At 41.8% G+C, this 18,122-nt stretch overlaps 1 long non-coding RNA gene across 5 annotated transcripts in view; it reads right to left on the bottom strand.

Annotated features, from left to right (window-relative positions):
* The window catches only part of LOC123638321, an 83,093-nt gene extending 74,571 nt beyond the window's left edge, over nt 1-8,522 (bottom strand). For 2 of the 5 annotated variants that reach the window (XR_006735305.1, XR_006735312.1), the window contains exons 1-2: nt 8,139-8,289; nt 2,529-2,654 (exon numbers count right to left, since the gene is read on the bottom strand). This is a non-coding gene — a long non-coding RNA (uncharacterized LOC123638321). Of the gene's footprint in view, nt 1-2,528; nt 2,655-3,793; nt 4,001-8,138; nt 8,290-8,389 lie in introns of those variants that run through there. The other 3 variants (XR_006735308.1, XR_006735307.1, XR_006735313.1) reach the window with 3 other exon arrangements.
* Nucleotides 8,523-18,122: the final 9,600 nt, after the last annotated feature.

Raw genomic sequence — 18,122 nt, 5'->3', positions numbered from 1 at the left:
ACCCTAGACTCCGTAAAGTCATTGGTCCACAGATCCTTCTCTCTCTTCACGTGCTCCCTGACCTCCGCGTGTGTGGACTCTGGGCATGCTGTGTACCCCCCAGGGCCCGTAAGTAATCAAATCTTTATTTCCATCTTCTGTCTCTCCTTATCATTGAAAGGGTATTCTTCATCTTAAAGATCCTCAATTACAACAATCCCTCACCTGGAGATAATGTCTACAGATGTCATGCAAGGACAGAAACAGCAACAAGGCATGAGGCTTATTTGGTCATCCTCAGGGACGTATCAGGAAATCCTACCAGCACAAAGGTGAGGCTGCAGGTAGCTGCTGTCTTGGGACTTATCAGCATCTGTGGCTCAGTGGTTTCTCTGCACCTGGCATAGTGCTGCTTCCAGAGGCCCGGTGGCTCTCTTGTATACATATGTATGCATGGGAAGGAATATATTTATATATATTTCTGTACATATGTACCTATAAATATACATATTTTATAACACATATTTATACAAATATTTATAGGTACATATATGCACACACAAACACAATCCATCATGAATAGGACTAAATGGGACTGCAAAAAAGAAAAAAACAATACCCCACACTTCTATAAAACTTTCTAATTTTATCAAATATGTTTGCATCTATTACTACTTTGTTTAATTCCAAAATTGTGAGGTAGAGCGGGCAGATATCATGATTAGTCCTATTTGATGGATGAAGAACTTAAACTTTTAATACATTGTGTGGGTCTGAAACAAAACTAGACTCCAGGGTCAATGTTTTATTCATATCACCATGTCCCTGACACCCATTGTGGTACAGTTTGGAGTATAAACTTTCAGTGTTTTATAAACATTTCCTGGGAATTATTTTTTCTGACAGTACTTCACAGATTACATTTCATTCTCTGTAATTAAAATAAAAATAGAAATGAGGAAAAATCGTTTGGATGCAACTCACCTTAAAGTCACTGATCTATTTTTCTCTAATCTACCTGCACATTAAGAATCACCTGAGGTCTTTTTAAAAACATCAATGTCTGGGCTTCACCTCTGACCAATTAGAGTTTCTGGAAGTAGACAGGGCAAAGTAGTTTTTGAAGCACAACATGGGATTTCAATGTGCAACCATGGACTTAGAAGGTTCGGGAAATACACAGCCTCATCCAATGCAGCACATGATGCCAGATCATTTTGCACATAATTGTGTGTGTGGATGTCGCATTTATATAATACAAATGCCCCCAAATCTATCAAGGGTCACCCTTTTTATTACTATCTACCATCTTATGTCTACTACCCTCCCCAATATTTTCAGGTATCCAAGAGGCATGTTGCTTTCAAGCACTCAGAGTAACATCACCACTACTTCCTGGAACAAACTTTTACTAAAAGTTTAGGTTTAATAGGAGACCATAGCTCCTAAAAAGAAAAAAAAAAAACAGAATTAGGCATGATTGTTCTTGAAATTTCTTGGCCCTGCCACAAAGGATTCTCCTTGGTTGTTTTTTTTCTTTGTCATCAACAATTTTCATGTTTCGCTATCCAAATAGATTTTTCTACCACCCTTCCTCCTCTCATAGTCCCAGGGATCCTCACCACCTTTCTACCAAGCTATGGCTCAAGAAAACTTACATTCCCTCAATTTTACTACACAAAGCAATCTGGCACTGTTGTCTCCATCTTCTCTAGATCATTCCAAGAGGCATCACCTTTTTTAAAAAATTATTATTACCAAAATGACCCACCCAGTATTTTCCTTACCATCTGGCTGAAGCTTTGAAGTTATTATTTTTCTTTGATTGTTCCATACTGAGTTTGTGGCCTGTAATCACTGCCCTCACCACTGTAAGTGTGTGTGTGTGTGTGTGTGTGTGTGTGTGTGTGTGTGTGCGCGCGCGCGCGCGCGCGTGTATGTGTAAAAGATTAGAGGCAGGAAATCATTGACCGTCTTGTGGAAGAGTGGTTAGAACCCTAAGTGAACAGAGCACATGCTAGGCAAGTTTCAGAGAGTTGCAGAAAGGACAGCCCTCTAAGGAAGCCGCCAAAGGGAAGCGGCACTTGCATTTAAGGCCACCTAAAGTCTTGCCTCAAACAATCAAAAATATTCGCCAAGACTCCTCTGGGACCTGGGTGGAGGTTCTATGCGAGAGAGAGGGGCTACACTCCCAGGGCAGCCACACCGTACCAGACACTGAGCCGGGTACTTGCAACACAACAAGCCTTCAAGACAGAGGATGAAAGAATTCTTTGGGCAAGATGTCTCCAGGACATCCATCCATCCCCAAATTGCAAAATCTTGCTAATCAGATTCTGATAGGAGAAGGAAGGCACCCATGGACTCGAGATCTTCAGAGTGTTAACGAGCAAACTGGAATATTCTGGACTGTTTGTGTTAGTGTCTGTTGCACTATTTGGCAGAATATGCAAGCAAGTCAGAATGGTTTCAGGAATAGGGGATCTTGCTCTGAGCAATGATCTAGAATTGCAAAGCTCGAAGAGAATCCAAGAAGTCATCTAACTCACCTCTTCATGACACCGATAAAGAAATTGGGATTCGAGAGGCAGTCGGATGCACTTAACTTCTTAGTGGCACAGCTGAGGCTACTTGGTCTCCTGGCTTCCTGTCAGGACGTTTTGTGAATATATAACCTGGCATAAAACATGCCCTTAATTAATATTTATTTTGCTTATTATCAGAAGAAGCCTTAAAACGTTAAACAGTCTGTATTTCAATAAAAAGATCATGATGGAGAAAAATATACATTTCCTGACACAAATCATAAATGCCATTTCCTTTCTGGCTACACTGCCCACTCCTTTCTGCTCCCACAATGTATATCACAATGCCCGAAGACAGAGCATCTCTTCCTACAACTGCCCATGAAAACTGCCTAGAGAAAGCCAACGTTTCAGTCTGACCCCAAATAACAAAATTCAGAGCCCTGAACAAAAAAATGGCCCCAGTTTTGTTGACTTAAGAGATTTTATCCCAGCACATTTTCTAAGCCAGCAGTCCCCAACATTTTTGGAAACAGGCACCAGTTTCATGGAAGACAATTTTTCCATGGGCAGGGGCCACATGAGGACGGGAGCAGGAGAGGATGGTTTTGGGATGATTCAAGCACATTACATTTATCATGCAGTCAAATCTCTCTGCTAATGATAATCTGCATTTGCAGCCACTCCCCAGCAAGCATCACCGTCTCAGCTCCACCTCAGATCATCAGGCATTAGAGTGTTGTAAGAAGCGTGCAACCTAGATCCCTCGCACAGGCAGTTTACAGTAGGGTTCATGCTCCTATGAGAATCTAATGCCGCAGCTGATCTGACAGGAGATGGAGTTTATGCGGTGATGCAAGTGATGGGGAGCAGCTGTAAATACAGATGAAGCTTCACCTGCCGCTCATCTCCTGCTGCTTGGCCCGGTTCCTACCAGGCCACTGACCTGTACCAGTCTGCGGCCCAAGGGTTGGGGACCACAGTTCTAAGCTTTATCACCTCTGGCTCTGCAACTAACTATGATAGACAGGTAAAGTCAATGCCATCCCTGTCTATTAAACAATGAGCTTATAAAATTCCCAGTATTTTGCTAAAATACTGGGCTATCCTCAAAGGAAGCCTGTCTCAACTCCACATACAACACAAACACAAACAAATGCATAGACTTTCCAAACTGAGGCACAGTCAATAGAACTATGAACTGAGTGAGAGTAAGGAAGGCCAGATATAGGTTCGGTTCTTTTGCTGATTGGCAAAAGACACCACCCAAGGGGGCTTGATTTCCTTACCTGAAATCAGGAAGGACAAACAAGATAATCCCTATGGCCCCTCCATCCACAAGTTTCTATGATTGCATATAATCATGTAGATATCCTTGTTAATATCCAGAGTGATGTAACTTAGGTTGGTTCATCAGAAGGATAGACATGCTTCCAAGGGCTGCCTCGGTGAGCCACTTTAAGAAACTCAATGCTGCTAAGAAAAATTAATGTTGAAAAAATGGGTTCACCCAAGTTGGGCATTTGCCCAGTAGCCTGCTTTAGTTGGCAGAAAAGCTGCAGAATCCCAGTGGCCACAGGCTGTTATTGAGGTCATGGGATTCTTTCTCCACAGCCCAAGCACCACCCTCTCAGCACCAGGACAAAGGCCTCTTCTGATAGTTACTCAGAGGGCACTCATCTGGTCCAAACCCGCACTCTCTGTTTGCCTTGGAACATTCTCTACAAACATTTAACTACAGCCCAGCCTGGCTTATCTTAAATGAATGTATCAGGTCTGGCTCCTTCTGGTACAGAGGCGGAAAAATAAAAAAACAAACAACTCACTGCTACTTCTGTCCTCCTGAGCCAGGAAGAAGAAGCAGAGGAGAGGGATCAAATAGGAGGAAAATGACACTGGAAATACTAAATGGAAGAACCAAGAGGGTGGGGAGGGGGAAAGTATCATTAAGGTAGTTGGTTGGGAAGGAACTGAGTGGTAGCCTCTCTGCTAGGCATATGTTAAACTAATTATGGAAGCTGATGGGTAAGCTATATGATCTGTAGAACAAGGTACACATTTCTCAAATGCATGCATTCAAGGGCCCTTAACACTCAACACATAAATTTGTGCATGGTAGCCTTCCAAATTAACATTCAGAGCCTTGATTTCAAATGCGACAAAGATGTTGATATCCGTGTGGCCTCAGAAGAACTGAACACGTCAAGTGATGGGGGTAGAGTATCTAGGCTGCATTCCCTCCATGACAAAGCTCAAAGGGGGCTGAGCAGGTAGGTGCTCTGATATGCTTTTCCCTTTCTTTCTTCATCATACAACTTGAGCATAGCAAGTGTTATGAACTGAATGTTTGTGTCTCTCTAAAATTCATATGTTGAAGCCCAAACCTCCAACATGTTGGTATTTCAAAGTGGAGTCTTCTGGAAGGTTCAAACGAGGTCATGAGTGTGGAGCCCCATGATGGGATTTAATGCCCTTATAATAGGAAGACGAAAAGAAACCAGAGCTCTCTCAAAAAGGAGGTCATGTGAGCACACGGTGAGACTGCAGCTGCCACCAAGCCAAGGGGAAGAGGCCTCAGGGTGAAACCTGCCTTGCCAACACCTTGATCTTGGACTTGCTAGCTGCCAGAACAGGGAGAAATAAGGTTTCTATTGTTGCAGCTTTGTTGCGGCAGCTGGAGCAAACTAAGACACCAAGATGCAGAAACCACGGTCCTTCAGTTAAGTCCTTACCAAGACCTTAAGTGGATACTATAGTGCATGGGCTGCCACGAGCCCTTCTTTGTGGCATTTAATCAATACCACAAAGAAGCTGAAATAAATCCCAAGGGTCACAGGTTACTGAGTAGAGTTTTCCAGATAAACAGACCTCTGCTGCTTCCTCGCTGCTCTCTCTCATTTCCAACGTGGACATTCCTTCCCAGAGCGCAAGACAGGTCTGAGTTCCTCTGCCCAGCCCAACCATTCAGCTTTTCTCCATGGGCTGCGCTCACCAGTTAGCACTGAATTACACACCCTCACAGACTTTTCACCTTTTTTTTTTCTCATTTCTGTTCTCCCTGAAGATCAATTATAAGCACCGAAAGCGCCGAGAGCATCTCTCATTTGTTTTCAGCCTCCACAAAAACTTGGCACAATTCTTAGCATATCACGAGGAATCCATAAATATTTGATGTGTGGGTCAGGTAAAGGCAACAACGTTTTTGTGGCCAGGGAAAGAGCCACACTCTGTTACAGTCCCCACTTGGGTCCAGGAAATGCCTGCCGTCTTTTACAGTCGGGATAAAGGCTTTTCTCTTACTCAGCACCACATCCAACAGCAGTAATTGCTCATGTCTGCCTAGTCCTTCAGGGCACACAAAGTGGTTTCCAAAAGATCGTTCCTGTAGGTTCCTTCCCACAGATCTTCAGACGGGAGCCTCCCAGAGTAGATTGAACCGTAAAGCCCCTCTCACCAAACATTACCTCTCTCCCCAACCCTCTTGAACACCATGTGGGATGGTGCCAGGGAACCCAACTCTAGCAAAAATTGCAGTGATTGAAGTAAAAGAGTGCTGTTTTAAAAGCTCTTTTTACTCACAGGCAGGCGTCATAAGGGAAAATCTCTAATCCTGACCTAGACAAGGGAAAAATTTTTCAAAAGCAGACATGATCAGCTTCATCACATTCAAAACTCCCCCATGATCGAGGGCCACACTACAGCCCTTTGTCCACAGGCAGGTGAGGAAGCAGAGTATGCTACGGGGTGTAACCTTACACACCAGTAAAGGGAAAGGCTCATAGAGATCACATAGTATTCCCGCTTTCTTTTATGGAGAATGGAACCAGAGAGCCTTTATGGAAAAAATAAGTCATAAAAGGGGAACATCGGGTCCTTAGCTAGAGAAGCATATGCAAGAGAGGAAAGAGGTTGTCAAAATTCCTTTATGCAAAGCTAGAAACAAATCTCCAATCTGTTACTACCAAAGAGTGCTTTCCCTATACAGGCCACCCCCAATTTGCAGATTTGGGATCACGTCAGCATTTTTTTAAATTGAACCAGCAGAACAGATTACCTCAACAGAAATCCACAACACTTCCCATGTAGTAAATGTAAGAATTGTTTCATTAAACTTCGGAAATTTTACATATAAAACTGTACCGGGTCTTCCCATAAAATGTATTTCTTACTACAGGGCTGTATAAAAAAGTTTGAGAAGTTTTAGCCTAGCAGCAGCAAGGCTGCTTGATGGAGTAGTACTGTTTGCACTTTCTCCTTTCCTGGTATTAGCACAGTGAAAGAACAGCACTGTTTGTTTTGTGATAGAGCAGGACTCTCTGGTAGCAGCTGAGCAGGTGGTGCAAGCCCTGGCTTCTGGGCTGTGAATCACGACTGCATCATTGCTGAGTAGGTGGGCCTTAGGGGAGTTACTCAACCACTTAGAGCCTCAGTGTCTTCATCGTTACATAGGAATAACACCTATTTCATACAGGGCATCTTGAAGACTAAGATATTGCCTACAAAGTACCCAGCACGGTGCCTAGTGGGTAAAATTATTCAGTAAATGTGAATTCCTGCCCCATCCACACTTCCCACCTCACACCACCTCTTCTGTAGGGCTTGTAGGGTCACCTCTGCCTCTCCCCACTTTTCTTAGGATAGGCTTTTTTGACCCTGAAAATACCACATAACACTCCAATTGAATCATCTCCGGAGGCAGTTGCTGAATCAAAATGAGGTGAATGTATAATTTAGTCAACTTTCCAGAAATGCAAGTCTCAAAAAATACACAAAGCAAGACTTCGTGAAGGCCTGTTCTTGTTGTCATGGCTTGTATAGCATAGAGGCCTAAGAGAAGTGCTTCGATAGAGGAGTGGTTGCAGTACCTGCAGGGTCTCTGAAAAACGTCAGTTTTGTATTTTAAGCGATAAAATCAACTTCTGTATCTCCTCCCTCTGTCTGCACATTCCTTGTGATCAGGGGGTTTCCACAGCACCCAGGAAAGGACTCTCAGTAAATATTAACTAAGGAAAGACAGGGCAGGGAAAACTCCAGTGTTCTCCTTCTCTGGCTTAGGCATTTCCCTAGGAAAGGTCAGACAGAGGCCTTTGTGGTTGTCATTTCTGTGGAATCCCCCACCCTCGGCGAGGAGCAAGCCCTGTCGAGCCTGTCTCAGACTCTCAGTCAGGTGTTAAACTTTCCTAACTATGAGGATGTCCCAAATTCCAGGGCCCTGAGAGAAGCAAGTTAATCAAGTGGCTCTACGCTGTCACTCATCTGGCAGTCTATGTGGGGACGTTTCCTCTCAGAACATTCTAGTGCTTTGTCTATCTCTCACTGGTGCCATCTTCCTCTTCCACCCTCTCTCCATCCATGTCAGTTCTTTCCTGAAGCCTCTCCTCTGTCTCTAGTCAGAATAATTCTACTTGTCTATCTTGTTTATACCTTTCCTAAAGCACTTACCACAGTCTGATTTGTGTAACGATTACTTTAAAACGTACCGTCTTCCCCCATAGACCATGAGCACCTTAGGAGCGAGGACCTGTGTCCTGTTTTTAATACCCCTCCTCTGACCTTCATCCAAAGCACAACGCCCGGCCCATAGCAAACATTCAACACAGGCTGCTAAACTGGACTGAACAAAAGTCCCCTTACCAAATTGTTCATTTGTGTCTAAAACCAGGTCCCAGGGGCTTCTTTCTTTGCCATAATATCAGGAGAGAGCATTTTAAGAGACAAGAAAGAACAGAAGGATCCAGAGAGAAGTTAGAAGATGGAAAAGCTTTCTTCTCCAACTTTCGTGGCCGTTTCCTCTCTGTGTGTACTATAATCCGCCTACCTGCCTGAAGCTGCACTCCCAGTTCAGCTACGGTTTAAGGACTGGTTTTACCTGAAAAGCAACTCACCCAGGCTGAAACTTTCAAAGACTTCCTGGATCCCTAATGAGAATGACACTGCATTTCAATTCAGAGTCCTGTTTGCTGTAATCTGTAAGCATTCTCTAGCTAAAGAACCTATGTCTAGTCAATCACATGTTCAATTTGCCTCCCACCCACAATTCCTTGCATGCAGACCTTTGGAGGGGCGCTGAGCTGAGCTCCCGGGGAGGGGGCTGGTGTCCTACAAAGCTGTAACTTCCCACACTGCTCTCTGAGCATCCACCCACCCTTCCGATGGTCACTCACAGGCTGGACCTGCAGCTGCCACTGTCACCAGATGAACACATAATTTCAGCCAACAGGCGATGCTGGGAGCCCTTTTGCAGTGGCTGGAACAATGTTCCTGACATATGTTCCCACTTCCAGAACAATGAGGAGGCTCCTTCCAATTCTCTGTCTCCCCCCATGGGTTTCACGAGTGCGCTCTGTGGGGCCTGGCTGAGTCCCAGATGGACACAGGGCTCTGTGCCCTCACTGCCAGGATGCCTAAGACATTTGCGTATGGTAAAAAAGCAAAAGAGGGATTTTTTTTCCCCTTCAGAACTGACTGACTTTGACACTTAGAATATGTTCCATTAGTAAGAAGTGGCAAAGGAGGTCAGACAACAGGGACACATTGCCCTCCACAGTGGTTTCAACCCAGTGGTATTTGAAGAGGCCGAGTACCCCAGGGCTCTGCAGCTACATCTGAATTCGATCTGGCCAGGGCGCTTCACTTCTCCGTAGAGGCAGTCGGGCCACTGCTGTAAACTGGTTACAGACCTTTGCATGGACCCCACCCTGACTTGAGCAACTAGCCTGGGGACTGCCACCTCTGTTCAGGTCCTCCTCATCCAGCGTATCTGGAAAAATACACAACACACCCTGGACTCCCACGTCCATGCCCTCAAAAGCTAATGCATAGAAATATGTTGTTTATTTATCATAGTCTAAGGCCCCACCACGCACCCAGCTGCTGAGACAGAAGCCCAGAGTCATTCTGGTTGCTTCACTTCTCCTTGTATCCAGGGGGTTCAGTCCCTCTAAACAGCTCCTGTGCCCTTCCCCTCCTTTCCATACCCACCATCACTACACTACATCCAGCTGATTATATCAGGTTCATGGCTTTTCTCCCTGCTTGTTACTGAACCTCCTTCCACAAAGCAATTAGAGTAATTTTTTGAATATTTAAGTCTGATCACATCACTTCCTTGCTCAAAATTCTTCAGCCATGCCCCAATCAACTTGGAGATGCAAGCTGACTCCTTCAGGTGTCTTCAGGATTTGGTCCTTCCCTACCTGTCCATCCACCCCTATCTTCCCCCTCCTTTTCCTTACACTACAGTGATTCTGAACAAGTTTGACCCAAGCAAACCTGCTAGCCCCTTGCACACCCCCAGAGATGTTCCTCTCCCAAGAATGCATCTACTCTCTGGTTTCTTCCCAGCGCGCGGACCAAAATAGAGTGAGGAAGCTTGAATTCTGCATGAAAATTTGCCTTCAACTTCTTGAGGCCCTAACTTCTCATGCTTTATGCTTCTAGCTATCAATTGCATCTACTCCTACCAACTCCTTTCTTAATTTATAATAGTTTCTTGTTATAAAGCTTGGAAAGAGTTCTGTTGTTGCTTTACATATGTATTCAGTTACTTAGAAACATTTATTGAGCTCTTACTATGTGCTTGGCAGTGGGTGTCTCATATATAGAAAAACCTGAGATAACTTCTTGGCCAAGGTTTGGCAAACTATAGCCCACAAGCTAAATCTGGCCTCGCTCCTGTTTTTGTAAATAAAGTTTTATTGGAACACAACCACACTCATTCATTTACATGTTATCTATAGCTGCTTTCACACTACAATGTTGTAACAGAGTTGAGTTGTTACCATAGAGACCATATGGCCTACAAAGCCTAAAATATTTACTGTATAGCACTTTATAGACAAAGTTTACCAACCTCTGCTCTAGGCTGTACACCACAGCTAAATGAACCTCCCTTACCTAAAGAGCTGTAGTGAAGTATACTTCACCAACTTTTGTGTAATGCAATTTCAAACATGAAATTACATTCCTAGAAAACAAGCATGAAGGAGAAAGAAAAAACATTAAACATAAATTCAAATGAATGCACTTTTGAGTTTCCAGAATTAATTGGTACCACAAATGAGATTCAGGCCCTATGATCCGTCATTAAGATCCTTCTTAAGAGAGGAGCAGAAACCAGCTCGGCTGGTGTCATTGAAAATCCAAGTGCAGACAATATGATTCATTACAAAGAAAAGAGGTTTGCTTTTCTCTTTTCTCCTACATTCTTTCCCCTGGCACAGTTTACTTCTCGGAACAAGACTATGGTTTCAAGAAAGTATAACCCAGGACTGGGGGGATGGGGTGGGGAGGGGGACAGCAGTCCATTTGTAAGTATTAATGCAAAGGTTGAAATCTAGAAATTAGGTTCCTGGTCTTATTTTTTTTTTTTTTTTGTATTGGCCCTTGGTGACTCACAGGTAAGCTTCTAGTCTGAATAAGCTATTCAGACTAGAATTGTTCCTGTTCCCATTGTGCACTCAAGGCTTTCATAAAGCTCTTTTCTGGTCCTAGAAGGATTAACACCGTAATCACTTACATTATTATACAGTGGAGTGGAAATAGCACAGGATGTTGAAGCCAACAGATGCCTGTTTGAATTTGTTTTGCCACTTATAATGCGCACAATACAGAAGAATGTCTTTTTCTTCCCCGAACTGCAGTTTCCTCAACAGTATGCAGCATACTAATGCTTGTTTTCTAGAGTTAGAGAACCGGATGAGGTCGCATGTGAAAGCATCTAACACAGTTGCAGGCACAGAGCTGTTTGTCAACAAAAGTACCTTTCTTTCCTTTTCCCTTCATCCTTGTATCTCTGAGAAAACGAGTAGCATGCCCTAGCCTGAGCGAGAAAATCACAGCTTCCTAATATTCTGAATCTGCCCTGTGTTAAAGGGAAAACAACAGTTAAAAGCTGAGAGATACAAAGAGACTTAATTGTGTTCTAGGACTTTCTCCTCCCCATTACTTCCACTCCCAACCCCAAGATTAAAGATGAGAATAGGTTTCTATTTCTAAATGAACAGAATGCTGCGAGCATCAATCAGTAGTAACCACTAATGGAAACTTGGCCACTGGTACCCTCTCCGAGTCTGACACATTTGGATCTAATTGGCAGTCTGCTTTAGAGCAGCCAAAAAATATATTGTCATACACATCACAGATCAAAGCAGAAGCAAACTTGCTAGCGGCCACGGAGATTTGATTGCCAAAATGAGGCAGGCAATTTGGTTTTGTTTAGAAATAGGTAAATGCTCACTAGCTTATTTAGAGAAAACCTCCCAAAGACCCTGATTTAGCTAGTTTGGATCCAAAACATGAAGGAACAAGGAAAAGTATTCACAGTAACTGGCAGCTTGGGTGGTCAGAAGGAGAGACCAGCTTATTTTCATCCTGCCTCCAAGTAAATTGGAAATTAATTAATATTCTCTTCTGGGGTTCAATGTCATAAGTGACTTAGGCTTGTCAATAAGAGATATGCCCCAGGCCTAAGCTCAGAAATGTCAACTATAACTAAAAACACTTTAAAATCCATTATTTGTAGGAAAAAATGAAATTTCTCCTTTTAATAAAAACCAACAAAAACAATGCTTCTTTGTAATTCCAACATTACACAAAAATACCTATTTACCAGAATTTAAATGATAAGTATTCCCAGTGAATATTGTTAATCTTTTTAGTATCACAGACACCTAAATATTGTGTACACTCTTCCCAGAAAAATAAATAGACAGTACAATTTTGCATTCAATTTCAGTATCAACAGACTTCCTGAGAACCTCCCATGCACTCCCCCTTGGGCTCTACACTTCCTAGAGATTAAAGATTCTTTTTTTTTTTTTTTTTTTTTTTTTTGAGACAGAGTCTCGCTTTGTTGCCCAGGCTAGAGTGAGTGCCGTGGTGTCAGCCTAGCTCACAGCAACCTCAAACTCCTGGGCTTAAGCGATCCTACTGCCTCAGCCTCCCGGGTAGCTGGGACTACAGGCATGTGCCACCATGCCCGGCTAATTTTTTCTATATATATTTTAGTTGGCCAGATAATTTCTTTCTACTTTTAGTAGAGACGGGGTCTCGCTCTTGCTCAGGCTGGTCCCGAACTCCTGACCTCGAGCGATCCACCCGCCTCGGCCTCCCAGAGTGCTAGGATTACAGGTGTGAGCCACTGCGCCTGGCCAAAGATTCTTATATTAAATCTATTAAATGGCTGGGAGTGGTAGTTCATGCCTATAATCATAGCATTTGGGGAGGCTGAGGCAGGAGGATTGCTTGAGGCCAGGAATTCGAGACCAGCCTGGGCAATATAGCTAGACCCCATCTCCACAAAAGAAAATTTTAAAATGAGCTGGACCTGGTGGTACATGCCTCTAGTCCCAGCAACTCAGGAGGTAGGAGGATTACTTGAGCCCAGGAGTTTAAGGCTGCAGAGAGCTATGATCACACCACTGCACTCTAGCCTGGATGACAGAGCAAGACCCTATCTCTAAAAAAAAAAAAAAAAAAAAAAAGACTCTATTAAATAAAAGGACAAAACCATTTACTAAATGATGATTTCTCTCCATAGGTCTGCCATGACTCCTATAAAGTTTATGCCAGCCTTAGCCAATTGCCCATTCCTACAAGGCCCTCCGGATATCACCAGTTCAAAACTACTACCTTCATCTGGTATCTTCTCACTCTCAGAACCCACTGGAATATCTGCTATACAGAAATAGGAAGGCCATGGCCCAAACTCTCAAAGAATATCAATATGAAATAATGAATAGAATGGAAAGCATTCAGATATGGAAATCATTCATTCAACAGATATTTACTCAGCACCTATCATGTAAAAGACACTACCCAAGCCACTAGGAATACCAAGTGAACAAAAGAGCTGTGATGTCTGCCTGTGCAGATACCCAGGTCCCAAACTTGGCCCTGCTTTACCACATCAAGTTATCTGCACTTCGTAAGATACAGTTTTCTCATAAAAAATGATTATAACTTGCACCTTGTGAGTGGTGGTAAATATCGTTTTAAATGATAATGCCAAAGCACCTGACACATAGTGGACTTTCAAATATATTATTATCACAACTATCAAAAAATAAGATTATGTGTGAGTGTGATGTGCACCGTCTGGGGGATGGCCATACTTGAAGCTCTGACTCAGGTAGGTGGGGGGGCATGGGCAATATACGTAACCTAAACTTTTGTACCCCCATAATATGCTGAAATAAAAAAAATACTGTCAAAAAAAAAGATTATGTGGCAAGCATGAATCCTTCAGATTATGTGTCATTGCTAAAAGGTCTTACAAAATCTCAGTTCTTACTGGATACATACCCATTACCAAAGGATTCCACAAGCATTGGAAAGAATGCCAAAGAGGAGGTTTTGGCTCAGTTCTATGGTTCTGCCAGCCTTTGTTGGGTCGGTGTTTCCAGAACGTGCTTTCATCCTTAGTCATTGATCCTTGTTGAGTTGCTCCTTTGTTCGTTCAGTGTGTACATCACTGTTTCTTTGTAAGGACTACCATTTTCCCTCTTCTGAGACCTCAATAACTTGCCCTCTATATTTGTCGAAAGTCCCTCTTAATCACCTTGCCAAGTGCAGGTCCCCACTCCCATTTTTCCATCACTGAAATCTGTCACAATGTATCTCTTTTAACACATAAGTGGCTCCACACTGTACCATATCACTTGCTAAACTTCCTCAAAACCAAGAAACAGAAAGTCTATAGAGCTAAAAGACCTGAAATCCAACTGCCAAGAAATACACAATATCTTGATTACAGGGAGTGAATTTGTCTGATATCGATATTATGCTAGACACCACGTTTGGAATGTGTTCCATTCTGTGCAATACTTCTGGAGTATCACAATCAATCCTGAGGGATTATGAAACTAATTCCAACTCTCAACTAGAGGAAATCCTGAACTCCTTGAGTTGTCAAGAAGGCTAAGGCTAAGGCTGTAGCTTACAATGAGAAGGGAGGGACCAGAGAAAGATAACGATGACCAGAGTTATTATATTATGGAAAGATGCAGTGAGTGGCTAGACTAGCTAACCAAGGAATCACAAATTTAGAACTCCATAAATAAAAAACTACAAAATTTCTTTGTTCTATCAGGGCAGAGAAACAGCACCTTGAAGCCAGACATGTTTCTGAACTTTAGTCTTCAAGAGAAAACTTGAAATGGAAATGTCAAAAGTTTTTTAAGCAAATATTGAAAGTAAGAAAACCAGTAGGCCATCCGTAGAACATAAGGCATGAACATTGAACTGTGATGTGAACTTTCAAAGAGACGATCCATTTCAGAGAAAGTCACAAAAATCTATCCCATTGTATCAGTTGTCAATTTATTTGCCTCAAAGCTTGAAACCCACCCTTCATAGCCTATTCTCTAAAAATGGATATGGGCCTTTTACATTTTCCTTTTTTGCCAGCTGGCACAATGTTAAGCTTTGTCAGTGGAGGGAAATGGAGAGTCATTGGAGGAGAAAGGGTATTGTTTTCTTTGTGGTTCTGGTCTGCTCCTCTTCCCAGGCTCCGACAGCACCCAGTTTCTCCAGCACTGGGTTCCTGCAGTGCATGGCTTCTCCATTACCAGACACCTATAATAAACAATTCCTGCAGGGAACTGGCTCCTGCAGCACATGGCAGCCAGCAGCACTCCAAGGCCAGTAGCTTCCCCCACAGCCCCTCAGGCAACTTTGCACTGAATTGCAAGGCATGGTACCTCCCTGTAAATGGGTTCCCCAGCACCTGAGAGGGAAGATTTCCAGGAAGTTCCACAAGCCTAGCATCCCAGAGATCCTCCACTATCCAATGTTAGTGTCCCTGAGTTCCTGAGATAGTCTGTGTCTTAGCCCTGAGAGAGAGGAAATCCTCTTCCTTGGGTGCTCTCTCTCAGCCCTATATGGCTGCTCCTTGTGCCTGTGATTCCTAAATTCTTTAGAGTTCTCTTTACTTCTTTACTAGCCAATCTTGCAATACTTTAATCCCATATGGATAGTAATTCTTTCTATTAAAGTTTCTTTATTCTAATTACTGTGTGGTTCTGTTTTCTGGATGGATTCTGACTTATACACCTGAGTACCATCTCTGAATTCACTCACATGCACAAAGGCCATTATTTTAAGAAAGTAAAGCAGTGTTTCTGGAGGTATAATACCACAGAATTAGCATATCTTTTACAAGAGTCTTTGCAGTCAAGATGGAAAATTAGAGCCACAGTTATTTGGAATCTTTTCTGGGCCCAAACTCAAGGTAAACTGATCACTTCAGTCTACTTAGAATGTATTTAATTATTACACTTAGGACACTGTATTAAATTACTTGGTTACATGTCTCTCTCTTCATTTTTAGAGCATATTCAAGGCATAGTTCATACTTCATTTGTCTATGTATCCCATATACCCAGCAAAGGTTAGTTCACAGTAGGAGCTTTATAAATAATTTGTCCAAGGTAAAGCAAGTAAGTATTCAATCACAGAACTAAGGTATTTTTTCTTTCCAAATCCATATTAATATGTATTCTTTAAATTTTCAAGCAATTGGCCCCTCTATAATTAAAATAGCTCTGAGATAAGAAACATATTAAATCTTCTCCATTGCTAATACTGGACTCTTTCTTCAGATCTTGGACTTACACCTTCCTGTGATACTATTACTGAAGTTTTCCTGGTGATCTTCTATAAATCATATTCTCCACCTTGATCAGATGTTGTATTTATCTTAGCATGAAATCGCTAAAGATTTAATAATAGAGAAAATGACATGTGAGGAAGGATAGATGAGAACTCTATTATCTGGTCAATATAAATAATAAAATAAAGATTTTAAAATTATAGCTGTTAAAAAGAAAATGAAAGCTATAATATTAATAATATTAAAGTTAAATTCAAGACAAAAAGTATTAAAAGAGACAAAAGAGAGTAATTTTATTTTGTACAAGGTAGAATTTAAGTATAGGTATAATAGCCATGAACACATTTGCACTAAACACAGCATGTGTGTTTAATTATATAAAACAGAATTCCATTTCAGAATGGTAGGTGTGAAGAAAATATCTCTTCTCTTTCTATGAAACCCATAATAACTATAGAAGTAAAGTTTTAAAATGATAAGCCTCCCAAAATAAAGAATAATGATAGCAGACCATCAGAGGGTGAGAGAGTTTAATAAATTGCCAGAATATAGACCACAGATGAAAAAACATTGACCAAGGAATAAAGCAGAGCCAAGAAAGTAGCCACCTAATATATAAATTAGGAAGGAAGGTGCTGCTGCAATGAAGGGAATTAACTCACTTTACAGACCCAAAAGAGGATTTGGACTAGGAAGAAGCATATACATAACACAGTGAAGACTGGATACGAAAACAGGGGAATTGGTTGAAAGTCTATATAAGGAACAGCCAACTGCGGCTTTCTATCTGCCTCCTCCTCTTCTGCCAGGCCAAAAATATGTAAATAAATAAATAGTCATTTCAAAAGAAAATCAATAAAATGTCTGTCGAAAACTAGGGCAATTAGCATAGGCATTGGCACATAAGAGAAAAGTCTTCCTAATTGTAGCACTCAGAGAGCTATGGTACAAAGCATAAATTCCCTGCAGTAAAGTATAAACTCCCCAATCACTCAGCTTGGAGAGAAGCCTACCGAGTCAACAGAACTCAACCACATACACTGAGCTGCTGACCATTCAATTCTCTCATTGTAAGTATTCAAAAGACATCAAACATTTGAAAGAAGCCTGTAACACAAAAGAAATGAACTGTGAAGAACTGTTTTTAAAAGTAAGATTCTAGTTAGTATCCTTAGAGAAATTAGATTAGAGATTGCATCTATAACAGGATGCCATGGAAAAGGGGAATATGAAAACAAAAATGGGCTCTTGGAGATTAAAAACATGATTGCTAAGGAACACAATAAAATATTAATACAAAGGATAAAAGGTAACAATAGAGGAAGTCTCTCATAAAGGAGAACAAAAAGACAAAGAAATGAAAAACATCAGAGAAATAGTGAGACATCAACTCAGAGAATTCAGTATTTACTAGAGCTTTTATAAAGAGAAAATGGGGGCAAAGAAATAATAAAAGGAAATTTCCCAGGGCTTAATAAAAAAGTGTGTCTTCAAATTGAAAAGATTTACCAACTAATAAGCAGGATGAAGGAAAAGGACTCATGGCTATAAACATTACTGTGAAAATTAAGAACAGAGAAAAAACAAATCCCCTGCAAACTAACTAGATATTGAAAGATACAGAATTAATGTCTTTAGAATTCTGAGGGGAAATAATGTACAACCTAAAATTCAATACTCAGCCAAATTGTTAATTAAATATGAAAGAATACTTTAAAAAAAAATCAGACAAGCAAGGACTCAGAAAGTTTGCCTCCCGCACTCATTTTAGTAAGGGAATAAACCAAAGGAAAAAAAGACATTGGATCCAGAAAACAGTAAACCGGAACCAGGAGCAGGAAAAGGAGGTCCCAGCATGATAGATATGAAACTGATCTAGAGGTAAAGGTCGAGGCAGGAAGAAGGAGGGCTCTAGGTGGGAAGTCACTGGGGAAAGGGAAAACATCATTTAATAGACAGGATTTGAGAAGAGGAAGGGCCTGGATATATGATAGAATCACAGGTGC

Source organism: Lemur catta, chromosome 5 (genome assembly GCF_020740605.2).
Source record: "Lemur catta isolate mLemCat1 chromosome 5, mLemCat1.pri, whole genome shotgun sequence".
NCBI lineage: Eukaryota > Metazoa > Chordata > Mammalia > Primates > Lemuridae > Lemur > Lemur catta.
Note: the sequence above shows the minus strand (reverse complement) of the source record. Positions and strands in the feature narration are given on the sequence as shown.